General features: G+C 28.7%; 1 protein-coding gene across 2 annotated transcripts in view; it reads left to right on the plus strand.

Annotated features, from left to right (window-relative positions):
• Positions 1-2414: 2414 nt before the first annotated feature.
• LOC114127800 (uncharacterized) overlaps positions 2415-25633 on the plus strand; it is a 132379-nt gene continuing 109160 nt past the window's right edge. For both annotated transcript variants that reach the window (XM_050203348.1, XM_050203350.1), the window contains exons 1-2: positions 2415-2996; positions 16177-16236. The gene's annotated coding sequence lies outside the window, so the exon portion shown is untranslated. The remainder of the gene's footprint in view (positions 2997-16176; positions 16237-25633) is intronic.

Raw genomic sequence — 25633 nt, forward strand, 5'->3', positions numbered from 1 at the left:
TTTTCCTGGCTACACCACTGCTTCTAATAGTCGAATAATAAATATATAAGTGGTTCCAAAAATTTTCAAACATCATATTATGTATCAAAATAAGTTTGTAATTTGAAATTCATAGGTGATTATTATGAATTTTGTTATATTTGACATTTGATACGATTATATTCAAACGACTAAACATTAAGATAATGACGTTATACTCTTATTTGTGTAATGACTAATGATAAGATATAATGCAAACTAGATCAAAGCCAGACTAAAGTAAATAATATATTATGTGATCGAGTAACGTTTATATAGTTTTAGTTGATTTCTACACTCGTTAATTTTGTTTGACTTATAGTAGTATAATTTTTGTATAAATGTCGTATATTAATATATTATATTTAATTCTGATATTTTTAATAATAACTAACCATACATTTGTTTTATAGACTAATTATGGGTATACTAATACCTATTTTGTTTGACTTATTGATTTATTATTTTTATAGGTAGTTGTGAAATTTTTGTATAAATGTAATATATTACCTATACCTGATTCTGATATTTTTTTAACGAAGTTCATGAACCACAACTTAATTTTATATGGGAGGGAACTCGTATATAATTAAGGGTTAACTATTTGGTCATTGGAGGCAACTAGTATAATATTGTATTAACCTTATTAATTACGTTAAGGATGGAAAATAATTCGTATATTTTGGGAGGAAACTAGAATGCACCGATATTTTTCGTCTCATTTCACTCTCAACTAGGTATAGGTATAGAAAATATATGCGATTACGTAATAATAATTATAATCATGTATTCGTTTTTACAATATTATAATTTAAACTCCCAAATTGAGTTTTCTGAATCCTGATGAGGGATAAAATGCTTACGAGTAGTATCCAAACAGCAAATTTATACATACCTATAGAATATCCTATTCCTATTCCAGATTCCTAACAAAATTCATCGACGTTGGAGGGCAGTATAGTCACGACGAGACGGGCGTCTGATAGTTGTTACGGAAAAAACGTGTGCAGACATTCATATCGTATTACCGTTCATAACTTTCTGTAATGTTACATACCTACTTATTACTTATACATCCCTGTTTCCTTAGTCCTCGAGAAAACACAATACCTTACGTACTATATTAAATCTTTGTATTACAAACATACAGATACAATACACAACAAATTTACCGTTGTAGTATAATAATATAATATTTTCTGTTTCTTTTTTTTTTTTTAATTAAAATGAATTGATCTATACTTACTTATTGTAGAATTTTGTAGTATGGTTATTATGAAGTCTCTTATTAATGTTTTGATTTTGAAGCAAATCATGATAATTTTAAAATTTACAAAAAATTACAGTTTCAAAATGATTACTACAGGCGCTCCTTGGTTCGTCAGTAATTAGTCCCTTCATAATGACCTGAAAATCCCAACTTTTCTTGAACTCTTCTCTCAATCTTACAAAAAACTACACACAGCCACAATTAACCATCTAAATCCACTTAGATATCTCCAATCTCCGTTCTTTAACTAACCCAATCAATCCACTACGTCGATTAAAACGACGTTGGCCTAGAGATCTACTAAATATTTAATTTAATTAATAATTTGATGAGTAATGAAATTTGAAGTGGTGTCACTGGACGCCCCTACTCTTAGTCTACATGTCTTTTTGTTTTCTTATAAGCCTTCAAAATTTACTTATTGTATAATAATGGATACAGATTGTAAATATTCTTTTTTCATAAAAAAAAGCCTCCCGACATGCCATAGATAATAATCTTATACTCTTAAATCTTATAAAAAGTGAATTCACTCTCATTTCAAAACTAACAGCACACTATTAAAACTGGTGAACGGATACTAATTGCTATGTCGTCTAACGCGTGTAATACGGAGACAACACACGTGACACGCGGGTACGACGTCCGCTTAAAGTTAAAATCCTGAAAATTCGAGTGAAACCGTTTGATTTTTCATGACAGAAATTTACAGCACTATTGTGTGATTTACGTGTAGGTGAGATTTTTTTTGGTGTCTGCGTTTAAAAAATGGATGTGCTTCGTACTCTCGCACACTTATAACATTTTATACATAGTATTATTGTCGTCATCACAATATAATATTACTCGTGTATGATATTATAATAATATAATAATATATACGTATATGTACGTACGTACGAGTACAATAATAACGCTGGCGCCCGTGTGTGTGCGTACCGCGTAAGCGACGCGCACACTGACTATCGGCGGCTTCCGCAATCGTTTCATTGTTGTTCGCTTTCTTTTCGTACGTCGACCACACCACCGCCGACCGCCGCGCCCGTCGTCACGTCCGTCCCGCAACCGCCGCACCCGTCGTCGTGCCCCCCCTTCCCACACCGCCGCCGACTATCCGGTGCGCCCGATCAGTTCGCCGCCGTCAGTCGAGTGGAGTGAATCGCATCGTGCGGACCGACTTCGTCGTTCGCGTGCCACCTACACGCACACACATACACACACACACACACACGTACGCGAGTGCGCGCGCACCACACACTGTCGTCCGCGAAAATCCAACGCCCGCCGTCGCGATTGTGAATCAGTGAAACGCCACACGGGTCAGTGTTTTGAGTTTTTTTCGTCGCATTTGTTTCGTTCGTAAATGTTTGCGAGTGCGATCGCGTTTCGTCTTGCCGTCGGAAAAATTTTCAATTTTTAAATAATAATTGCCGCGTTCGCGAATTCGCCCGCCGCCGCCGCCGCCGTTATCTTGTCCGCGCGCACCCCCCGCGTGTTAGTGTGTGAAATAATCTCGGTCGCGTTTGTGGTTTTCCTTTGGACCGCGACCCAGGTATAATAATATTTATCGTTAATCACGGTCTCCTTAGTTCTTTTTTCAAAAGTGTCGATACCGGGTAAAACCCGGCCGCGTTTCGTCGTCAACATCGTCGTGTGAAAATCGTCTTCGTCCCTGCTGATGTCCGCCGATTCGACTTCAATTCTGCCGGTAAGTTTCAACCACCTTAATAAAATTACTTATCCGCTTCGTTATTGTACCTAATTTTTTAGTTTTCAAATTCTGTTATTGTTAATTGTTGATGCTTGTAGCCTTTAGGCAAGTTAAACCTGAGGTTATGCCTTACTTACATTGCTATTATGTTACCGCGCGAGAGTTTTATGCTTTTAGTTATTGCATTTTTACGTGACACCGTTTTTTCTGTCGTTTTTATTTTTGTGCAGTCTTCCGAAAAAGTAGACCGTACCCATCAAAAAAATGAATACCTTGTTTGCCGTTGTCGTGTAGGCGCGCGTATTATAAATTCGTCACCGTTTTCGCCCGACGAGAACTAGTGTTACTTTTACCGTTTTCTACGGTGGTTACGCAGCATCTAGTTTGAAATTCATTTCTAAATTTTTCGTTGTTAGATATAATTTCTTTCAAAGCGTGTGATTATTTAATCATTGATCAACCCTGAGAAAAACTAAGTCCTATTACAATAATTCGAAAATAGGTTTTTCATTTGAATCGATTGATGTAGGTAGTACAATACAGGAAATACATAGCAATCATAAAATATAGTAGGTACATTCGTCATTCGGTTAAAAACAGTTCGAAAACACATTTTCTCGTAGTAAAAATACTTTTAGATTTCAATAGATTTTTAATGTACTGCTTATTACTAATAATTATGTGAATGGTAATATGAATTGGTAGTGTAAACAATTTGATCTTCTACAGTTTTACTTGGCCTATTCGATCTTCACCTATCTAATCTTAATCAATTGGATAATAGCTAATTATAAATCCTTTCGTTACTTCCGCTATTATAACAAGTGATTAACATATTATCGTAGGTGGTAGAAGCTGTGTTATTACTTATTATTAATTTATAAACTATAATAGAGGCTTATTATATGTTAATTTGTTTACCACAATTTACGATATCGCCTATTTTCATCATCGTAATACCTATGTTGTGTAAATGGGTTACCAGTAAAATCAAATCGGTAAAACATCTGTGGTTGTGTAGTACTTGACAAATATATATTTTAAGTTACTAATATGTTGTTTTTATTTTATTATGTGATGTGACCTAAAATTTTGAATTTTATTTAAAGGTTATCTACAATTTTTATTGGAATAAAATAATTAATATATTATTATGATTTAAAATCAGTTTGGGTAGATTGTAAAAATTCAACATACTACACCTAAATATCCAGATAAATATCTATTATAATTATGATCAGGTTTGAGACTTTTATACATTGTCTATAATTGTTGGTATACTTAAATACTTACCTATCGAACAATATTGTTTGAACTAACATGAGTGTATTCTTCTAATTATATTTAAATGTAGATTTATTTAATAATAATAATTATAATGTGTGTATTCTTCTGTTTTGATGAACGATAATGAATACTGGGTTACGTTCGAATATTTGTAAATATTATGTTGTGTTGATAAAGAATCGTCAGAAATTCTACTCGAATTCAAAAAAAAAAACAACAATAACCTTGTTTTTAAAAATTTAAGAAAATTTATAAAAAACTTCTGCCATAACTCAGATTTGATATACAATAAACGTTATTTCTTATTTGGCTAAGATAATAATAACATCACTGTTTTTTTATTTTTAATATAAAAATATTTACGATAAGTATTGAGTTCTGTTGTACCCAAATTCGTAACCTAATTCTTAAGATAATAAAGAGTTAATGTGTCTCACCTAAAATGATAGATTTTGATTTGTTATTGAATAATAATAAACTAGAAAATATATTTTTAAAATTGAATTAAACATGATGGGTAAATTACTAAATAATTTGTAAATTGATATTAATTTAAATTCTATATAAAATTAAATGTTGAATCATAAAGATTAGTTGTATGCTAAAATTTACTATACGACTATACCACTGAAACGTTGTATTTTAGGACATTTAGAGAATACTTGATAATTCATAAAAGTAGTGATCACCATTTTGAATTGAAAATAATTATTCATGAAAAAGTGATAAGAATCATATTTTAGATTACAATAAATGAAAATACTTATCCTTTTAATTCTATTTACCTATTAGGATCTGTTATTTTATTAATATTGTTATCATAAAGATTCTCATTAAAATTTGGATTTCTAGTATTATTTGTTTAAATTAAGTTTTAAGATGAAAAAAAGCTAAATATATAAATTTTTATGTACCGTAAAAAAGTGAATTCAATACACACCTGTTGCCCAGCTTTTTTCTCGGACTAATGTCGGCGTCATAAATAATAACTATAATAATAACCTATAAATAACTCGTTGATTCTTACGTATATAAATCGCAATAATTATTCGCAAACAAATAATTGATTTTTACTTCGATTAGATATTACATCGAGAAGTTGCTGTTAAACTGTTAAAGAATACCTATTGTTTATATTATTGGTAGTATCCCTAATTAATTTCGTAAATTTATATTTGGTACCTAAATAAATGGTAAACTTATAATCTTAGAAGTTTAACTACGAAAATAAATCAATATTTTTATCCTTATAGACACCTAGTAGAAATATTATACATTTTTATAAATATATTGTTCTATCATTTATCAAACAGATTATTTTATTTCGTTTAAATAACTGCATGTATTATTATTTATGATTATTACGTCTGAAATGATTACACGTTTATGCTAACTAAAAAAATTAAATATTTAACTAATTAAATGGCATAATTTATTTTCCCAATTATTACCTATAAAAAAAACATTTCTCCACTTGAATCCATCAAATTTTTAACAAAAATTGCTGTTGTTGAACGGTTTCCATACTTATGCTCATCAAGACATCAAGTTATTTGTACCTATCTCTATTAAAATTGTTAAAACATACTACCTATGTAATACCTATGTAATATGGATTATGTAGATTGGAAATATAGTATTTATTTAATACATAGAAAAAAATACAATAAGTAGTTTAAAAATATGTTTGAAATACAGTGTATTATTTTTAACCAAATTAACCAATTATATTGTTGATTGTTCATAGTTTTTTTCGTTTTATATGTTAATTATCTAATAAAGAAGTTTGCTAACCAATGTATTAATCGCTATTTAATGAAATAAATACATTTTTAAATTTAAATTATAATTTATATTTTTATCATGTTAAACGTGTATGTTGTGATATTGTCCAATGTTCACTGTTTATTGATAAAATTGGTTTACAATATAATACTCCCCGAGGGCTAATATATATAATATGGTTTATCTATAAGTTTCTTTCTCGATGGGGGTTGTGTCGTAACGTTAGGATTTCTTGGGAGGAGCGTGACTGTCGCGTTGACGGGTAATTTCACAGTCTTGTAGAAATTTAGTAATTTTGTAGGTTTATTTAATATCATCATTGATAAGTTTCCTGATAATAAAAAGATAATACATATTACAATATTACATATCTATTAGGGTGCAGTACAGTTTGGTATAATAATGTGTTAGCTTTTTTTTTTCAAAAATATTTTATCTATTTCAATATTCTTGTTTATGTACGTATGTGCGATTTATATAGTGTAAATAACACACAGGTGTAAACGAATCTCCGTCTTCTTCGATATAGGGTGTGTCAAATTTGTGAAAAAAGAGTAAACAGAGTGTAAATTTTTTTTTTTTTTGATTTAGGAAAATATATATATCTATGCGTGTCTAATTTAGTAAAAGAAAACCCAACGCGGGAATGGTGAATCGTTAAAAAAAACTATTTTCTCTCATTCGTATAATACGGGTCAATGGCCGCCACCCTCTTTGTGCGCACCGTTCTCGTCATCACATAATATACAATTACATTATCCTTCACATATTTCATGTATGAAATATTAATATAAACGGGGTTATAAGCATAAACAATAATAATGTAATATAAGTTTTTTCTCTTTACTTCTCAATCATAATCTTTATTTTAAATCAGTTTAAATTGTATAATATAGTATAAATAATATTGGTTATCGTTTTTGTTAGTATAAATATTGTAAAAAGACAGATAGTCGAAAGTATGAAAACATTATAGTATACACATTTTACATAACTTAACGTCTAAACAGTTCAAAGGGACAGGCGGTTATCTATTGTAATTTTATTTGTAGGCGACAGCTGCTAAAATCTCTAACTTCGGTAGTCGGCTCAAAGCTTTAAGTGTAGAATACATGAACTTTATTACTACTATAACTTTCCAATTCGTATACATGCTCATATTATATTATTATGTGATTATTAAATTATTATAAATGTGGAAGATAAATAATTAAGTATTATAAAGCGAAAATGGAATATCTATATATTATAATTTATAATAGAATAAATTATTAATGATTAATGCAAACACATTTCTCGACAAAAAATACCTTATTTTTTTATATTATATTGTACACATTAAAGTAAATATCATATATTATATAATTCATAATTAAATCATACAAACTGAAGTATAAAAAGAATTTATATTATTTTACTATTTGCATTATATTATTAGTTTAAATAATAATATCATATAATAGTGATATACTTAACACTGCACAACTCTGACTGTGTATAATCGATGATATCGTAAATAGAATATCATTGGATAAAATTTTTCTGCGGATAGAGTACGAAACAGCTAGTTACTGAGTACCGACATTTGTTTGTTCAAATCTTGTATTCAAATTTCAAAAAAACCTTTCGTTCTCGAGTGCAGATCGGGCAAAGAGTTTTATTGAAATTGTGATTCCGTTGTATTTCTCTTCTTCTTGTAGGCAATCGTTATTTGTCCTAAAACTGTTTATCATGTTTACAAATCCTACTGTACTCCATTAAACTTCGTGTAAACTTTGCTATTGTGTACAAGTTCAATCGTGAAAATTTTAATTGTTAACGTAATATGCATTTCTTTAAACTTTCAATACTTACGATTTACGAAATAATAGTAATAATGATAATAACAATTTCTTCGGTTTCACATAACGATGGAAAAGCTTATAATAATAATAAATAATAATACATTATAGTTTTTCCGTTCGTTAAATTCAGTAATGTTATGGAAAAAAGGAAACGCCGCGTGGAAACTTGATCGTCCACCATAGTCGGGTCGTATTTTTTCGTCCCGTTTCCCATCAGCACTCCACCCAAACACGTGACAGCAACGTCGTGTCGGCTATGGCTGTGGCGGCGTTGGTTCGGTGCCGGAGCGAGTATTATATTATTATATTTATATTCCTCTCCGACCGTGTCGTCCTTTGGTGCGACACGTCCATTGTCTTCCTCTTGCATTGCGAAACACGGACGGCGCATGTGTATACGCGGATGTTCCCCAGATACATTTTGCTTCGAAAAAAGAATTCTATATATATATATTTAATAATATATAAACGTATAAAAATGTTACGATGTGCAATGTCAGAATTCTGACGATTCGAAATCGTAATTTTGTTGATGTGGCTCATATAATTTTATATACTGTATTGAAATAAGCGATGTTGCTGTTTTCGAATAATTTCGAATAACATTGTGAAGACATTTATAAATAAAAGGGCTAATAAATATTCGAAATTAATTTGAACCCTTCAGAAATAACCTTTCTTTTGAACACACGTTAATTGAGTTCCATCTATATCAAACCGAAAGACTAAACTTAAACATATCCAAAATCTCGAAACCTTTCTTATACTAAACTTCGATGTTTATTTTGTAATCAATATAAATAAAAATAATTAAATAGTCATTGAAACTTAATTATTCAATTAATAATAATAATAATAATATGCGCCAACAAGGTTTTTAGTTTGACACTGGAAATATGGAGTTACTATGACAACGGACATTATAATATGTCATAGAATGATATAATATGTCATTTTATTATTGCTTCTCGTAACAAATCGCTAATATATTTTTGATACAAGTCTGTAAAAATACAAAAATGTTAAAAATTATTTTACATGCATGCAAAAGTCCAACGAGAAAAAAACCATTTTATAAATAAAAGGTATTAAGTCCCGTTTCACATGGACGTGTATTGTGCACTATACGCAATTCAGTTTACATCGGTTCGTAGTATACATATCACTCCGACAATAGGAAAGTATCCTGTACGATACTCGTCCATGCGAAACGTTGGGTCTTAGCGTTGTACGTTTTGTAGTATTATTTTATGTTCAATTGGTATTAGTCTTTCAATTAGAAATTATTATGTAAAGTATCTAATAAGATTTAACACTAGCCCGAAAGGTCTTGACACTAACTTAATTTTTTAAATAGATACAATGTATTTTATTATATTTTATTAATGTATGATTGTCACATTATTATAATATAATATTAAGTAACTACATTTAAATTATTTGGTTTGAAGTTACAGTAAATTAGTATACTTAATACCAATTTTTTGTCAACATCGTATGTTTTATATACGTTCGTAAAAATTGTATTATCATAATAATATTCTAATTATGATTATCTTTGTAGGTAAACTGTATTTTATATTATTACCTACTAAGTTTAATTTTAAATATGATAGAATCTACCATCGGTCATTGGCCGATATTTCGACGGCGGTATCGGTACCCCAATAAAGCTGTCCAACAATAATACATTTCGATGCATTGACAAATACAAACGAATTGAGAGTTATTGGTAAATGGTAATGTATATATATATATATACAGGGTGATTCACTAAGCATGCTCAGCACTAATTTTTTTTTAATAACAAATTGATTCATATTCTAACTTTTGAAATTATTAAGATTTTTTATATTTCATCTGAGGTGTCCTATGGTAATATAATCGATGTAGACTTATTGAACATTTTCAAAAATATTGTTAAACTTAATTCAAAATTAAAATGGTTAGTTGGTCTTTTAATTATACACTTATATAATAATAATAATCCTTAAAATGGTTTTACAAAAAATATTAATTAGATGTACTTAATATTGGATCTATTATTTATTTTGTTATAATTAGATCATTTTTACAAATTATACATTTTGATATAAATTTATATTCATTGCTTAAAATTTTCAATTGGTTATAGCTCGTCATCATGAATCTTTAATCCTTAATATACAAAGTTAAGTAACTCAAAACTACTCGTTTGAATTTTGATATTGATACGTTAATATTTTCAGAAAAGTTATTCGCTTTATTCTTATTTGAAAAAACAGAATTTCTTTACAAAACACAATACAAACAATCTCAAGAATTTTAAAATGTGGTATTTTTGGGTTTATTTAAAAATGTTAACAATCATATTTTATGTCACTACATTATTGAAGAAATAAAGGTAATCGCATGCTAGGTGAATCACCCTGTATATAGTATGTAATAAGTGTGTACAGTCAATATGACGTGTAGACGATGATTATCGTTCACGACTAATGTCCAAGGACGTGCGACGCAGCAGGGCGGTATCATAGTCTGTGGCCTACATGGACTCCGCCGCGACCGCATTGTAATAAGACATCCGTTTCGGCGGCATACTCGCGACGCCAACTGCAATGATCGCCCATCGCCGACTGCAATATTATAGTAGCTATGCAGTGTTTAGTCTTGGACAAAAAACTATAATTAATCGAGAATAAATTAAGTGCATAAATCAAACCAGAATATTCATAAATGAATATCTCTCTCCGTCACCGACACGTGTATGTTGGAAGAATTTTTATTTCTAATAACAAAATTTTATAAACTTTATTGATTAGTCCACGCTGTATATTTCGTATTTACACTGGTTTAGAATAAATAAATTTGGTTGAACTTGCCAAGTAATTATATACGTGTAGAAATTCTATCTCTAATGCCTATGCAAAACTGTTATAGAGTATATAACTAATAATAAAGACCATATGATATAAAATACTTGTATTGAATAGGTACCTATTTTAATATCGACTTGTCTGTAATTATAATAATAATGTATAGGTATCTAATGAAAATTAATTTTTTATTAAATTCTCCCAAAAATTATAAATAGATATTAACTATAGGTGCCTATATTTAAAAAATAGCATTTATGAAATACTAATAATTCAAAATTACAAAATTAAAATTAAATTCTAAAACTGTTAATGAAAACAAAATTTGTTTGTATACATTCAAATTTTAAATACCAAATACTTGAATCGCAATGTTTCGTTTTCTAATGCCAACTGTAGCAATTACTATTACAACCCAAGTACATACTACCTTAAACTATATAGCAGACAACATATATAATATAGTGTCCTCAACTAGTGACTAGTGAGTCGCGACCCACTTTTGATCGCATCAAAAAAGCTTTAAAATTGCAGGGTTGCGAAGTACAATAATTAAAAAATATATTGTTAAAATATATTTCAATCAATTGTACAAAGCAACTAAAATGAACATAATAATTTTAAATTAATTAAAAATTGTATACGCAGCCAATAATGCCGTAAGCTAAATTAATCAAATTGTCTGCAGTTTTATAATCAAAAAAGTAAAATCTTAACATATAAATTCAGTATATAGAAATATTTATTGTTAATTATTGAAATATTTCTGTCTAGGATTTTATCGAATAACACTTTCGTTAAAAAAAATTTACTCATTGCATTCATTAAATAATGAATGATAATTTCCTAAAAATTAATAAAAATATATGCTTTTGTGCTCGTTACATATTAAATGTACTTCATTAAATGTATAAATGTGACTTTTTTTCTAGTATATTTAAAATTTTTAAATCAAATTAATAAATTGATATTATGACTATTTGGTAATATAATTTTGAGGTCAAGAGTGTTAAAATTCATTACCATATGAACGATTTTCTTCTGTTTTTTTAATTCCTTTTACAACGATACTGTTTCCTAAATATATTTTGCATAAACATAGCCTGAAGAAACTTCACTAATATAATGTAATCATTATATTTTTAATTGTAGATATATCTCATGTACAAGTACTTAATTAGGTAGTGTAAAATGCTGTAATAGCAAATTAAATGATAAATTGAATTAAAAAAATGTAGTTTGAATAGTTTAATTTATTATATTATTTTAAGTAAATTAATTTGGATTATTATAAGATAAATTACTCAGTTTTTAGATTGTTAACAGTAAACTTATTATTTAAAAATATAATTTTAGACTAAGTAATAAGTTTATTATTCCTTGTACGCTTACAAGTTTATACTTTATAGAATCTGAAATTATTCTACCCTCTCAGTTTTCAGATCATCTATGGACTAAATGTATTAGTATATTCAGGTATTCAACCACATGTACACATGTTATCATATATTATGTAGGTTTTATTAATAACCATTACTACTAGGTATAGACTATATCCGCACGTTCTATTTTCAGTTATCAAGAATATATATTGTTGTCGCACTTAAGTCCTGCAATCAAATTATATACATATGTATACATATAAATAGGTACACTTGTAAATTTAATTAGTAATAACTCAACTAGTAAACCAATTTTTAATGCCAATGTGTGTGATTTTTGGCAATTATTAATTATCGTGAAAACTGGTAATCACGCTTTTAGCCTTATCATTGCTAAAAATTGTTTTTTTTTTTTTTAACACAAGATTAGCTGTTAGGACATGGACATACACTGTACATCCTGGTATAATATACGATACATATCGCTAAATTTTGCTCTTATAGTTGATATTATTATAATGTTTATAATATTATTTTGAGCGTTTTAAAATTTTTTTACGAACAATAAAACATAATAATATCTTCTTAATTTTTTATAGTAGGCATGTCAACCTGTGGTAAAGTATGTAGCAGAATAATACGCTATTTATCACTATAGAAAGACGCCATATCAACTGCTTTTGGCTTTTCGTCTGTTACTTTAAGGTGTTTCAATTAAAAATATATTCTGTTGACGCATGATGCGCTATTGCAGCTTATGAAAGTATATTTAGTGATGCGTACTAAAATCCGAAAAACCGTTATATTATCTATACTTTAATGTTCAATATTTTGTGCTGTTTTTAAAAATCATTCCTTAATAAAAGAAAGCCTGCAGACTTCGACTACACGTTACGCATCATCTGTCGGTAACAGTGAGTGTTGTGAAACATTTTTAATTGCCAAGCGACTCGACGTGCTGTATTATTTCGTTGCGATTTTCTCCTCGGCTGACAACGGTGTAAAAACTCTTGAGACCGCTTCGTACTGAAAATTTATTTCGCAACCCAATTTCAAACAGTATTCAATTTCTGTAAAATTAATTTGCACTCATGCATTATGTGTACCTTCTTGATAAAAAAAAAAAACCTTGAAATAAATAAGGACAATTTTTTTTTTGCTGATGATGTGGATATTGTTTAGTTTTTACGAAAAAAAATATGATATAGTTTTACCGAATTAATTGTAATGTAATATGTCTGATATTTAATTTAAACTTATAATTTTATAAGTTTAAAAATTTTTTTTATACATTGTTTTAAATTTAAAAAGCTATAATTTATTTTTTATTCTATAGTGATAGTGATAGTGAAGTTAAGTTAGGTTAGGTTATTATTCTTTTCCTTAATTTTAGTTTATTATATTTACGAAATAATATGAGATAAGGTATAGGTAATTTAGTAATTATATTAATTAAAACTATATTTTGAATAGCTATCACAAAATATGAAAGTTAAATAATATTATATAAATTAAAAAATCGCTGAATATTTTATAAAAATGTTGTTTTATCTCTAAAAAAATACGTATAATACGTTAAATACATTTTTTTAAACCAAAAAATACATTCGTACTATTGATAAATTATTTTAATTCTGGAAAAAGCTTATGTTTTTTTGTGCAGACACCCTTTAGTATAGAGAAATTTCAAATTTGCAGTTAATAGTCGCATAGGTATCATTTTAGCGTTTCACATTAATATCGATTTTTCTTCGACCATAATTCTCATATATTATTATTTATATGAGATACTTCCATAATGCAAATAAATCATTATAATATTACCTATATTTTTGATAAAAAAAATTAAAAATGCATATTAAAGCATTATTTAAATATATATAGATAAATGTCTGTATGCGTAATATTACTTATTAAGAATTATAGGATATAAAAATGTGATTGTGATTTTAGTAAATTCTTTCTGCCTTTTAGTTCTGAATTAGTTTGAAATTAAAATACTTAATAATTGTCTTGTCATTATGGACTGCTTTTCGTTATGAATACTTTTCAATACGACAATACTAATCGAATTAAAAATCGTAACCTTTTTACAAGTACCTATCATTATTAATTAGTGACTTCTCGAAATTCTGAATAAATATATTATGTACATAATATATCTTATATAGGTACATTATAATTATACTGTATTTCACATTGTGATGTATATACTTTTCTATACAATACGACGTTATATTATGTAAGTTCAGATGAAACTAAACAAGATATAGAGAAAACAACAGTTTTTCCCTCATTTTTTTTCATTAACTTTGAGATTGGTACGTTTAACTACGATGGTACCATAAAGTTTTTATTATAATAACCGAAGTTTTCATTTTGAGCGTGTATTAAATTTAATTAAATCGACCATACAATAAATAAAACAAATTCCGTCAATTATAAATATTTCTGTAAATACCTATATAAAAAATGTATATTATATGCAAACATAAATTAAACTGCGTGTTCTAAACGTATTTACAATATGATATGATGGTATAGAATGTATACTTATTTAGCGGTTTGCTTATATACATGTTATATATTATAATTAATAATAATACGAATATTTAAAGGATTTGTTGTGTCACTTGTCACGGGCATATAGGTACCTATTTTGTTTTGTTTTCTGGAACATAGGTTTGCGAAACATATATAACCTATGTTTTCCGTGTTTTGATCATGCGGCATTGTCGGTTCTTCTAGCCATGACTTTGTGCAATTTCGCCGGACGTACCCGATTATTGTTATTCGTACTGTTCCAACTACGTGGACTGTCAATGCGAAATAAAAGTTAGAATAATAGTAATTTTTGTTACTATATATTTGTTTTATGTATTTGAAGATAAACTATGAGAAAAACAATTATTAATAATGATTCATAATATAGAATGTAAAAAAAATACATCAAACAACAACCAATAGGTACTTAGGTACAAATAAAAAACATTCACTTATATAATATTATTATTATAAAATCGCCTTCCAGCGCGCGCACAAACATATACAATTATTATACATACAGAACAGCCATTATTAACATACTGCAGTCACCGCATCGTCATTACCCGCCTCCCATTGTACCATATCCTACACGTCATCGTCGTCGTCTAAAACCGCGTGTATACGTTTAAAAATTTTATGAATAATACGACGTACCATATTCAAGCGAAAACCCGTACGTTACGTTTGTTGTTTTACGAATAGTTAAATGTTTTTTTTTCACTTTGTTTATTTTTATTATTTTTACCTCAAAATGTTCGAGTCCAGCTCCGTCTAAATTGTTATCTCAACATTGCGGGAATTTTTTTTTTAAAGAATATTTAGTATTTATATAGGTAACCTATACTAAAAGTAGCATAATAAATAAATTAGATAAAATAAAATATGAAGACATGATAGAGAAGGCAATCTATTAGTTGCACCTTTGAAGGGAATTAAAATAAAAATATATAATATAATGTATAATATGCTTATTAGTTAGTACCTACTTATAACCATACTCAAACATCGACCCTAAATCGAATTCGTTGTTGCACTATATTCAGTTAAAAATTAACCGTATTTTGACATTTATTTTCTTTTTACTATTAAATAACATTGAAACATTGAACGTTATAATACACATCACTGTACCTACTAAAAGGAAATGTAATTAATAAAATTAAACATTATCATTAGGTACATTTAGGTTAGATGTACAAAATAAAAAATAACTCTTCATGTATTTCAAACTTTTTAAACGTTATGACTTATATGAGTGTTATACATATATGGTTATTAATCATTGATTATTAATGAATAAACATATTGAAATTTAATATATTCTATCGAGAATATTATTTCAAGAAGGTATTGTGTTTAATAACCTAACAAATTTGACCTTATATAAAGAATATATAAACAAAAAAATTATATGTTGAATTGATGGCTTATACTTAGATAATACAATTTAAATTTTTGTTTTTTTTTTTTTTTTCAGGATTGATCTTCGTAAATAGACAATAAGTGGATTTTTAAAGAATTCTTCTACAATAAAGTGGTACGTACTTACACGATTTACATTTTTATAACAGTAGTTCAGTACAAATAATTAGGTAGTGCTACGTATTATGATAAGTTGTCATTCGGTTAATCGTTATAATGTATGTAACTTTTTCTATAAATAATATTTTATTATGAGTTACGACTTTTGGTAAACACTTAATATAGTTAATACCATACCTTGTAAAATAAACAAATTAAAAATATGCTTCAATAGTTATTATTAAACAACTTTTATATTCATTGCGTTGTACGAATAAGTTCTTCGACAAAAAGGTAACAAAGTGACAAAAAGACTTGGCCAAAAAAAAAAACAACAATATTCGATGCTCAGTTTTATTTTATTCTTACAAATGTTTGGTATTATATGGGTATTGTGTAGCTTAAATTCTTCGCAAATAATGAATAAATAAACTGTAAGTTAGTTAAAATTTTAAACGATCAAAAATTATAACATTAACCATATGGTTTATATAATATAATTCGTATTTACTCGTAATATACCGTCTATATAATAGTTTATAGAATAATAACAATTTTTATAGAAATTCTATAATAATTTTAAAAAAAAACATATTAAATTATGTTTTAAAATATCATATTAATTAAAATCGATTTGCCTTTCATATAAAATATAATTAATTATTCATGGGTTATGTTGTTTTAGCTCTATGTGCTTCATTTTATTATTATTATTTACTATACCAATGTAAACGATACAAGTGTAATACAGTTTATAAACACCGTGCGTTTGGCTTTGAAATCTAAATAGATAATATATCAATAAGTAAATGTGTAAATAGGTTTTTAGAGATTATTTGATAATCATAAATTAAAATTAAACTCTCGTAAGGAGCATATAGGCTACTGCAAGTAATAAGTAACCTTGTAGTTCGTTATCCGCTTGTAGTTTAAACGTAATCAAACTAAATCAAACGTACGCTATACGTTTATAATGTAAACATATATAACTTAGGTGTAGGCGTAGGTACATAAACGTATATATAAATTATTTGTAGCTTGGTCTATGAGTGCAACTTTGTTGGGTTTCGAGCCAGAAAATATGCTGTGTACATTTTATACCCTCTTAATCTTCCCCCTTACTTAGAAAACATTTAATTGTGCCATCGTTACATTTCGCGCGTATCTATAATAAAACTGCTTATGTCGTAATACCTATAATAAAAATTTAAACTTGCGTTTTACTCATAATCCAGCAATTTAAATAAAATAACTATTTTATATTTTATTTTACATAACCAACAAATATAGGTTACTTTGTTTAAAGTATAATATGCTTTTATATAATACTAGCTATACTCCGTGCACACCAATTAAATATCGAATGGAAATTCTACATTACGATAGGTCGTTGGATTTAATGAGTTTTTTCCACGCGTGTACTTTCATTGCTTCGAAACAATTTTAGGAAAAAAAATTTAGGTTATATAGCCATATAGGGACATAGGGTGATCAAATGTGTTGGTGGGGGGAGGGTTAGGTACTGTAGCTGAATCTATACATAATATATTTTTAATTTGTGGATTAGGTTGTGGGGCTGTGCCCCCATCAATATATTTTATCAATTTATGCTTATGTTTATTTTCTTGTATCTATATTGACTTGTTTCATTTAGGAAATTATCTCTTGTTAGGTGCTTAGGAGTTATGATATTGATTTATTATATTAGAACCAAGTTGAAGTTCGAATAAGATCAAAAAAGTTGATATTTTAATGTTTTTTAAAATTATTTTGTTTATCTTTTTTTGGGGGGAGGCTATTATTTACACTAGTGCCTATAGGTCCCCTTAAAAATATCTATGAAAACAAATATAGACTTTTGATGAAATTTTTAATTCCAAGTAAAAGATAAAACTTTGTAGTTATTATAATAAACTCATTACGTGTTTGTGTTTCGTATTCAAAACGTCGCAGTTGGGTAAGTAATAAGTATAGCCCTGGCCTCTCTCTGTTGGTGGTGTGTTCACGTTGGACGGATGCATACTCGTACACGCACGCGTGAACATCATTGTTAATGTATACGATTTATTATTATTATTATTTTTTTTTTTGGCAACCTCGCCTGATGCACTTTTATTGGTTTTGGTCCAATATGTAGAGGAGCTGAGGTAACAAAAAAAAAATCGCATACGCCACGAATCGCATTCTCGTGTTATAAAACGGTCCAAGCGTAAAAACATCGTATTTTAGATCGATCCTTTTTGTATAACACATAATATTATATTGTTATTTACCAATGCAGACGGCAGTAAAGCGCAATGGTCTCGTGTGATATATATTTACGATACATAATATGCAGTGGCTAATTAATTAGTTTCCATTTATACCATATTCTTATACCATTTCTATCATATAATGTCAAAATAGGTATATAGGTGCTATAGTTAATATTATTTGTTTGCACATTGGCAATTGTATGAGCGAATAGAAAAGTTCAAGATCGCTCATCTGCTTCCGCCTACGATATATTTATTTTATTAAACATTGTATTATCATAATATATAATTATATCATATCATTAAAAATGTACCATCTAGTATTCGAAGCCTAATAATTAATAAAATATTATTAAATTGTATTAAATAACATAGTTTATACGCAACTTGATAGTTTTCTTAGCGTGGCGTCAGTTTTGTATACGAACTACGTTTATCCAAATTCTAACTAACTAAGTACTTGGAATAATAATTTAGATACTGAATAATAATCATAGAACATCTATATTTTTCTTAAAATAGTGTAAACAATATACTTTGTGTTTGGTTTTATAACATGTATTATTTTTTCGAGGTTAAGTCTATTGTTTTTATACATGCAATAGCATGCTGCGTATAATAGAAACTATGTATTCATGCAAAGTATAAATAAATTATCGTAAGATGTATGCTAATTTCGATTAGTTGTATCTTCTCTAAAAACAATTTTAATAGTATTTAAATGGCTTAAGAGAAACTGGTTGAAAAGATGAGATAAGAAAAATTATTCGTGTAATCGAGTGATGAAGGAGACGGTTTTATTCTTTTGGAAACATTAGTTGCACCAATAGTTAGTTATATTATTTTAATATATATTTAATGAAAGTATAAAACCAAGAATAGTGTACACTGTTCTCTAATAATAGTTAACATAATTTACTTGGATTTTAACTAAAATAGGTACGATTGTTCGCGTAACATTGTTACTGACTTGTTACCATACAAATCTTAATATTCTAATTCATATAATACTATAATTAAAACAATTTTAATAGTAAAATTATTTAAAAAATTAATAGAAAAGTTACAAAGATTTAAATTTTAGATGTTTGTATTAATGTTAAATATGGATTTAAATGTATATTTTGTAAAAAATAGAAGATGGTATAATAAATAACTACTATAATAAGCAGTAGTATAATAAATAATAATACTTAAATATAAATAAATATTTTATGTTTGATCGTTGTGGTTCTACATTATAACATTTTTCTTCTTATATCACTGTGTAAATGAAAATAAAACCGCTTTAAAAATGGTCGATTTTTAAACAGCTACTTTCGTTTAAGTTTTTTTTTCTTTTTTTTTGATTTTCTTTGCACTGTCCTACCTTTTTTGCCTCTTATCTTTTAAGTAAGTTATTAATATTTTATATCTTAATAGTTTACTCAAACTGCAAGGGAATAAAAAAACAACGCATATTTATTTAAGTATTCGTAAGTTATACTAATAATTAATAAACAAATCTGGGACTAATAAGCTCGGAACACCCAATTCGTGGTGGTTATTTAAAATATAAGCAAAATATACACATGTGACATATTTATTATAATTCATAACCTATATGAAGTATGAACCATAAGTTAGAACAACGAAATCAGTTTTATCTCGTGTTCATATTATGATTTATGATATTTTCGTTTCTAATCAAATTGTTTCTGTGTAACGTCCCTAAGTATTATGTATATATAATATATATATATTATTACACAGGGCTTGACAAATTAAACGTTACCAGAACAAAAATTAATCGATTAAAAAAAAAATTAAACTGTGTGCATTTTAGGTTTTAATATTATATTGAAACAGAATATATTATTATTATCTGATCTAAGTAGTTATAACATAATAATTAGTGTCGTCGTGAATCGATAAGTAAATATTGCAACGACTTTATCACGCATTCACGTGTTGTTGTGGTGTTAACATGTCTGTGGAATAAAATCTTGTGCTCATAATCCCCGAACAATTATTTCCATTCAATTGTTTTTACTGACACTGCAGTACATTTTTTTAATAATTATATTCAAATATATAAAATAGACCCGGTTCGAATAAATAATTTTCATTAAATACTAATACATTGAAATATTATAATATATTGTGGTATTGCAGTGCATCATAAATGCATGTTGTCATTAATCCTTGTTATGGTTTTTTTTGTGTGTTTAAAAATTATTAAAATGTATGTAGGTAAGTTTAGTATTTTGAAATCGTGGAAATTCGAGTCCGGATAGCTTAGATGCGCATAGTGCACAGTTATTGATAGAACCGCTCGTCGGGAACAAACACGATATACCATTGATTATACATATTATTATATACTATTTAGTATACTGTATACTACTGATACTATATGTATACACTAATATAATATATCAAGCATAATATTAGTATATTTCGTTTATCATTTTTCGATCTTTTTTCTTTCTTGCTCACCGCAATAATGTATTACAGACGATGGTGCACCGGTGCAGATATCTCCCGGTGCAACAGCCTTTTGCGGAATGTGCGCGTGTTGGTGCCTCAGTATAGTCGGACAGTCGGTTTGCTCAGGCAGTGGCGACGGCGGCGATCGATAACGTCGCCTTGAGCGCTATCTATACGCGCACCGTGTGGTCGGTGAAAGTGAATAATAATAATTATTATTTACAATATTCACGTACACGTTTTTATTACGTTTATTATATTTGTATGTGTTTGTGGTATTACAATGTAGGTATATAATATTTTTATCTCGTATACGCTACGCGTGTTATGTGTACGAGTCTCCGCTATTGCACTGCTATGTAGGCACACGGCCGCCGACCGACGGACGACGTCCGCCGTCTCGATTCGACTTCGACTATAAAGAAAGAATTTGGGTCAGTGTCAATGCAAACTTATTGCTCAACCGTGGCGGCAAACACGTCACTGTCATGATTACCGTTGGTTATCGCTTTCGTGTAACGCATCAACGCCGCGGTATGCGATCATCTCGTTCGATTTATCACTACGATGAACAGTAAAATATGTGAAAATAAAAATGTAGTATGTGTTTGAACACTTCTAGCTAACAGCCTCTAAGACGGGTGAAAAGTCGAACATTTTCATGCCGATAATGTTTACCTTGACGTTTTATTTCGTGCTCCTATATGTATACGTACTTAAAGTATTTCCGAGTAACAATATTGACGCAAATGTACTCATTTTGTTAAAATTCATAGCACTCGTGTACGATGTTTTATAACGTTTATAGTGTGTTTTTGCGTATAGGCTATTCAATTATTTTGATTATTATTGTGTAGAACTTTTATCGATTCACAAATCGAACAATCGGATGATATCGATTTGGAGGTCACTAACAGACTACGCTGTTATTGACCTAGTTTACATAATATGTGATACCAGACGGCAGACACAGTGTTTATTGTCTAAAACAGCATATGCCATATTATTCTATTATGTGTTTCGCGTATCAAAATAAGTATTACCAGGAAAGGCGTGGTTCATGAACTAATGACGCTCGTACAACATTTAGGAGATAATTTACAAATGAAATTTTGTTTAGCTGTCTAGAGTAAAATTCCCACAACTGCAATGTAAAAAATATCAACAAGTTAAAGCAATATTTGCAATATTTGTTGTTTTTTTTTTTTTGTTAAATAGTCAAAAATAATTAACCTTTTTTTTTCTGTTTAATTTGTCCGCTATGATTTTATACGTACCTAGTAAATCGAAGAAAAATACCGTTTGATATGTAACGATGAGTATACGTACCTATACCTAAATAGTTAATATACACAGTTTTATACATCATATTCTGCCTAACGAGTATGTGCACAGTTACATGCTTTCCAATTAAAACAGTTTTAACAGTTCATTCTAATCCTTACATTACTGCGATAAAATACGAAGGCAAAATATGTACCTGTAAGTGGCTGTATTGTATTCCCGTCTATTATTTCATCACTCCTCTCATATACACAAATAGATGACGTCTCTTGAAACTTTGACCTTTATTCGACGTCAATATCATTGAACATAATTTTCTCTAATAAATGTTTTTTTATTAGAATATATATTAATACATTTTGCTGTAATAATTATCAAAATTCAAATCCATGATTCATTTGATAATAATATGCTCTCCTGGTTTTTTCACTATGTAGTATATATCGTTGAAGTATATTATCCATTATAATAACTTAAGATTTATGTATCCGTTGTTCTGTATAAAAAATCTGGTTTTTATAAAAATTACTTAATAAGCTCGTTTATATGTTGATAATCAAATTCAATCATTATCTATAGCGACATTTTAATTTTTATGCAGTTATACTTTTAAACGTGTTTGTAGAGTAAAAACAAATCTGTACACGTCTGCAGTTTAAATTAACGAAAAATGAAATTGATATTTCAACTGCTATCTAATACAAGTATACCAAATGCATGTACATCTATCGAATACATGATGATTCTGACGTTTTAGAGATAACTACAATCTCGAGACAAACCATAAGTCAACCATAACATGGTTAATAGTTAAATCTGGTGGTTTGGTCGACTGTTTGGGGTTCGATGTTGGGCGGGTATAATATATATTGTGCGTTATCAATAATCTTTGGCGAACACGTGTTTTTGGTAAACTAATACGGTTACAGTTAAATACATGGTATACATATAAAACCTTATATAGAGACTATCCCGTATATGGCACATAACGATCTGACATTCGGATGTCTGATAGATAAGTTAAAGTTAAAGGTGAAATAGATATAAAATATAATAATTTTTGGCCAGACACGCATGAATACAAAAAAACGTCAAATGTTTTCAGACCGTTCACCGGTGAAAGGTAGTTATGTTTTGACTTTTTAATTTTTACGCCCTAACCAACACTAGTCTATACATTTTAAAACTACTTTTGCCGTTAAAGGAATCGATGGAAAATACCACGTATATCTTTACTATATACATAACATTGTGTTTAATTTTGAATACAAAATAATATTAAAAGTACTTATATAAAACTATAAATTATATAATAAATACCAATAGATAATATAATGTCCAATAACAATTATTATAAAGTAATATTTTTTTAATTCTTCATAAAAGAAGTGTTAAGTTTTATTTTAAAATCCTTATTAATATACATTAACTATTATCAACAATGATTTTTAAAAATATTCTTTGAAATTTTATCGTTTCTGAAAGGTTCCAATTAAAAAAAAATGTATTTAACCCTACTCAAAATATTTATACATCCTTCTGATAGTTTCCTTGTTTACTTATTGTCTAAGATTGGTTTACTTCAAGTTAATAAAATAAATAAATAATTTTATTTATTTATTAATAAAATTGTAAAAAATCGACCAAATTATAATATATTTTCGCGTCTTGGTTAAATAAGTGATATTATAACGTTATCTTATCATATTCTATTTAAGACAACTCATACAGTACAAAATTGAGATTTTCACCAAGATTCTTTAAATGTAGTAAATAATGTTTTGTAGTTTGATGTATACTTGTATTTTATTTATTCTTTTTTTATCGAACTCGCGTACGTCACGTCGACTTCTACGAATTCCGAAACGCGCTCACAAATCCGTGGGGATACATATACATTTTAGTAATAGTAGTAGCGAGCTATGGAATTCCTGGTTCTGTTTGCTACGCGAGCCGTATCGAAAGAGAAAAAAAATAATAATAAAAGAAAAATACTGTCGTTATATCATACATTTTATTCTTTTATGCATCGCGAGTAAACATAAATTATTATTGCTATTGTCTCGTTTGTATATGATAAAAAAATGATTTCGTCGTTTTTCTCGCTGTAGCATATACCCCTCCCCGAATCTTCGCCTTGTTCAACCGCCAAACGTTCTCATCCGCCGAATCTTTTGGTAGGTACGTTATAAATATTTATTATAACGCATTTCAATGAAATCTGCCGACTGTCGTCGCTGCAGTATCACTAAATTGGTTGGTGATAAACTGATAGCCCATATATATATTATTTGTTAATGTTATTTATAATCTTTACTGTGTATACAATTAGTGAATTTGATATCTTATTACTAACATTTGACAAGTTGTATTTATATAGTTTACTTCCGAGTTCCTATAGTAGATCTCTAGGTGTATAATTTAATTGACGGTTTAAGTTGTCTTGTTAAGACTTGATATAAAGTTGTGCGAGAAAATATTATGATAATGGTACATTTAAGGATGGAGTTTCAAAATAGTGGCGATTTTACGGTAGGAGGGTCACAGGCAGGTTACTCTTTTCCCTTTCGGCATGTGTTAATGTGAAAATACATTGTAACTCATCAATAATCATAGTCATAAATTCCTAGAAAATGTATTATAAATAAAAATTATTTTATATCATATAGTATATACCTTGATATAAAGTATTTAGGTCTTAAAAATAATTCTCATGTACATATTACATCATCGAAAAAATAGTGAAATGTGGTATGTGCACTCAAAATATTGTCGACCCTTCCTTTTTGGACTTATCAAGAATTTCCACTGTATGGAACAGAACAGGGAGACGATTTTTTTTTTTTACAGTTTTCGCTTTTAAGTCTTCCCGTAACAAGTCTGATGTATATTAAGTACCCAATAACAAACGTGAAGATGACGGCAGCGGTGGCGGCATTCCTCTCCGAAACAATTTTTTGCCGATTATAATGATATCATACTATACCTACTACTGTATAATAATAATAATGCACAACTCGCGATCGCTGTGTGCGTCTTTCCCCGCCGCCGCCGCAGGTGCGTCAGGGATTTCAGACTCGATACAAAAATATAACAACGCAGACAGGTGTTGTCCCGGCAGACCGTCGACGCGACGGCGGCAACGACCCCACCCTATTCCTACTTATATTGTATACATTTTACACACACACATATATATATATATATTATGCACCTTCAGCTATTACTTATTGTACACACAGACTTACGCACACACACTCCAGCGGAATGCGACGTCGGTTTTTCTCCAGGAGGGTGGTTCCCGATATTGACGACGAGTTTTATGCACCATGTTGTATTCTTCCGTGATTTTTTATATTCGAGCGTTCGCGCGTTCGTGTTCGTGATAAATAAATCGGCGAAAGT

Source organism: Aphis gossypii, chromosome 3 (genome assembly GCF_020184175.1).
Source record: "Aphis gossypii isolate Hap1 chromosome 3, ASM2018417v2, whole genome shotgun sequence".
NCBI classification, from domain to species: Eukaryota; Metazoa; Arthropoda; class Insecta; order Hemiptera; family Aphididae; genus Aphis; species Aphis gossypii.